We start from the raw sequence: 4,037 nt of genomic DNA, 5'->3' as shown, positions 1-4,037 counted from the left end.
CGGATAGTTCGAAAGTTGAGCAATTTCCGGAGTAGTAGATGTTGTTGCTTCCAAGGGAGGTTGTTCTTGTTGCACTTCCAAGTTTGAGCTAGCTACCACCATAGCCAATGAGGCTTTCTTTGCTTGAAGACTCTTTTGTCTTGTTGAGAGTGCCTTTGCCTTTGGTGCCTTTGTTGCTCCTTTTGTCCTTGCCATTGATGCTTGAACCAAGAAAAGAGTGAAAATATTCAATTTCCAAGTGTACCCAAATCAATTTTAAAGTGAAAGGCTTTGCCTTTATAAATTCAAAAATCGACTAAAAGGTTGAAGATTTTGTGCTTGGTTTGATTTTTGTTGAAAGAGGAGTGATTAATTTTTGTTAGAAGGATGTTTTGATTTGATTTTGATGAATGTGGTTGAGGAAATCTTGTTTTTGTGATGGAGAGGATGAGGGTTTTGAGTTTTGGGGTTTATGGGTAGTGTTTTGAATGAAGGAATGAAGAAATGAATGTGGGAGGGGGTTTATAAAAGACCCAAAAATTTTGAAATGCAGGGGGAAGACGGGCGGCTTTCCTTCGGGACGCCCGGATTCTGTCTGTTCTGGGTTGGGAAATCCTCGCCTAAAGACTGGCGTCTTTGAGCAAAGACGCTCGGATTTTTCAGCTGCGGGACGGGCGTCTTTCAGTGAAGCCGGGCGGATTCCTTTCCAGGGATTTTTCTTGTTTTTTTCAGCCAAAAAGACGGGCAGCTTCCCTTGAAGGATGGGCGTCTTTCTGAGGACGGGTGGATTCTTTTGCAGGACGCCCGGATTCGTTAACAGTCCCAAAATTTCAAAAATTCATCTCATGAAGGACGGGCGGATTCGGACCAAGACGCCCGGGTTGCCTGAAGACGGGCGGGTTCTCTTAAAAACGCTAGGATTCTGCCCCTTTTACCCGGATTCAGTTCCATCCGTGTACTTGCATATCCCGTGTCATTTTTCATTCTTCAAAATCTCGTGTTCTTCATTGTGGGGGCACTACTATGACATGGATAGCCTAGGCAATTGATATCCCCACACTAAGCTAAAGCACTACACATCAATTGAAATCATTAGTCCCTCCCTTACTTCTCTAAAAAATGATAATTACCTTGATCAAGGCACAAAAATCCAAAAATGACAAAAATGCAATATAAGAATTAAAATGCGAGTTAGGGGGTTAGAAATATTTACAAATGGTGGTTTAGGGAGGACTCCACCAAACTCTCATCCTTAGTGAGATGTCATGGGGGCATGTCCAAGGTGTTGTTGATGTTGCTCAACACCTTGAAGAAGTAATCAAAAGCTTGTTCATTGTCATGATAAAGATCTTCAATAGATCTTTGCCCTTGTGTCGTTCTTGATTGATAGCATTACCAATATAGGGATTGAAAATCCCTTCAAATTCATCGTCCCAAAGACCACAGACTTCATCTACTTAATCACCAAAGATCTCTTGAGTTGATAGAGACAACTCTCCCATTTTCTTGTCTTGGCCAATGAGGCCATCTTCTTCATTGCTTGACTTTGGTGAGCTTTTCAAGCTCTCTTTGTTACAATTCACTTGCTCTTTGAATAGAGCATCTTCAATTTTCTTCTTCCATTGGAGTTCCGACTTCTTCCTATCATCCTTCCGGCTATAATGATCAATCATAAATCATGGTTCATGCAAACGGGGAGCTCTCATGGTCTTGTCAAGATTGAAAGTTATACTCTCATCTCCCACTTCTAGAGTGAGCTCTCCATGTTTCACATCAATCACCGCACCCGCGGTGTGTAAGAAAGGTCTTCCTAGAATGATTGGAATGTTGGAGTCTTCTTCTATATCAATAATGACAAAGTCCACCGGGATGAAAAATTTCCCAATTCGTACGGGAACATCTTCCCATATCCCTAATGGTGTCTTCGTCGATCTATCGGCCATTTGGAGTGTGATATTGGTGCATTTAAGCTCTCCCATCCCCAACCTTTTACTCACTGAGTACGGCATAACACTCACACTAGACCCTAGATCACATAAGGCTTTGTTGATCGTGGTGTCGCCAATGGTACACGGTATTGAGAAGCTTCCCGGATCCTTGAGTTTTGCAGGTGAACTCCCTTGAAGTATTGCACTACTCACCTTAGTGAAGGCGATAGTCTCAAGCTTTCGGATCGACTTCTTCTTTGTGAGGATGTCTATCATGTATTTCGCATAGGCCGGCACGTGATTGATTAATTCCGTGAAAGGAATTGAGACTTCCAAATTCTTCACAATTTACATAAATTTTCCAAGTTGGTCATCAAATTTGGGCTTGGCTTGACGACTTGGAAAAGGAAGTCTAATCACAATGGGCTCCTTCTCCTTGACCTTGTCTTCATTTTTCTTTGAGATTTCTTCTTTCGATGGTTCTCCATCCTTGGAGTTTTGCACAATTTCTTCCTTGTCACTAGCTTCCACAACTTTATCCTCAACTTGCTTCTTCGGTGCTTCATACCTTGTACCACTTCTCAAGTGAATGGCACTAACCATTTCATGTCTTGGGGGATTACTTTGAGGTGGTAATTGCCCATTTTGTCTTTGTGAGCTTGAAGATGCTAGTTGAGTCAATTGGGTTTCCAACATTTTGGTGTGAGCTAGGATGTTGTTGATGGTGGTTTTCTTTGCTTGACTATCCTTTTGCATTTGAGTGAAAAATTCTTGTTGATTCTTTTGCATTTGAAGGACCGCTTTTTGAACATCAAAACCTTGGTCATTTTGTTGATTGTATGGAGATTGATTTTGGTAACCTTGGTTTTGGTAGTAAAAGGGTCTTTGATTTTGGTTTCTCATGGGAGGTGGGGTGTATGTTGTTTGAGGGTTTTGAACATTTTGGCTTTTGTATGAGAGATTTGGATGGAATTCGGTGTTTTCATTGTAATAGTTGGAATAAGGGGTACCACTCTTGTATGCTTGGAAAGCATTTACTTGTTCATTTGTTCCCCTACATTCACTTGGGTCATGTCCCAAAGTTCCACAATTCTCACATATCCCACTTGGGATTGATGAAGATGCCGTCATGGCATTAACATGATGCTTTGGTGATTTTGAGGTTTCTTCAAGTCTAGCCATAGCCTTTTCAAACTTCAAATTGATGGTATCAATGTGAGCACTAAGTTGAGCACCAATTGAGTAACGGAGTCCACTTCATGCTTTCCTCCTCTAGTAGCCTTGCAAGGTCTACTATATTGTGAGTTATGGACCGCTATTTCCTCAATTTTGTTCCAAGTTTGATTGTCATCAACTTCGGTCAACATTCCATTTGATCCCATGTTGAGAATGTTCCTTGAATCTTCATATAGACCTTTCCAAAATTGTTGTACCAAGAACCACTCGCTAAGTCCATGGTGAGGACATGAGCGACAAATTCCTTTGAACCGCTCCCAAGCTTCATACAAAGATTCTTCATCCTTGTGCTTAAAACCCGTAATTTGAGCTCTTAGCATGTTAGTCTTTTCCGGTGGATAGAACTTTTTGTAGAAAGCTAGAGCCAACTTCTTCCAAGAATCAATTCCGAGAGTGGCCTTATCAAGGCTCTTCAACCATTGTTTCGCGGTGCCAATTAGAGAAAAAGGAAATAAGACCCATCGAATTTGGTCTTGAGTTACACCGGTTTGAGAAATCGCATCACAATAGTCACAAAAGGACTCCATATGAGAGTGAGGGTCTTCACTAGGCATCCCCCCAAATTGGCTTCTTTCGACTAATTGGATAAATGCGGATTTGGCAATAAAATTTCCGGTTAGATGTTGTGGTGTGGGAGTACCATTGGGTAGGTTCTCCTCGGTGGGTACGGAATGTGATGAAAACTTAGGCACTGTGGGTTGATTTTGTGATGTATTTTGTGTTGGGTTCTCCTCACTTTCTCTTGCAAAAGGGTTGATGAACTCAATAGTTGGTTGAATGTCTACAACCTCACCAATACCTCTCAAATTTCTCCTAGCAAGTCTTCTATTGGTTGTCAAAGTTCTTTCAATTTCACGATCAAAAGGTAACAAATCACCTTGTGACCTTCTAGAC

General features: G+C 41.4%; 1 non-coding gene across 1 annotated transcript; it reads left to right on the top strand.

Annotated features, from left to right (window-relative positions):
- Positions 1-3,356: 3,356 nt before the first annotated feature.
- Positions 3,357-3,463, top strand: LOC141636221 (small nucleolar RNA R71). The gene has a single exon (XR_012540847.1). It is a non-coding gene; the product is annotated as a small nucleolar RNA R71 (small nucleolar RNA).
- Positions 3,464-4,037: the final 574 nt, after the last annotated feature.

Source organism: Silene latifolia, chromosome Y, assembly GCF_048544455.1.
Source record: "Silene latifolia isolate original U9 population chromosome Y, ASM4854445v1, whole genome shotgun sequence".
Lineage (NCBI taxonomy): Eukaryota > Viridiplantae > Streptophyta > Magnoliopsida > Caryophyllales > Caryophyllaceae > Silene > Silene latifolia.
This window is presented reverse-complemented; position numbering and strand designations above follow the sequence as displayed.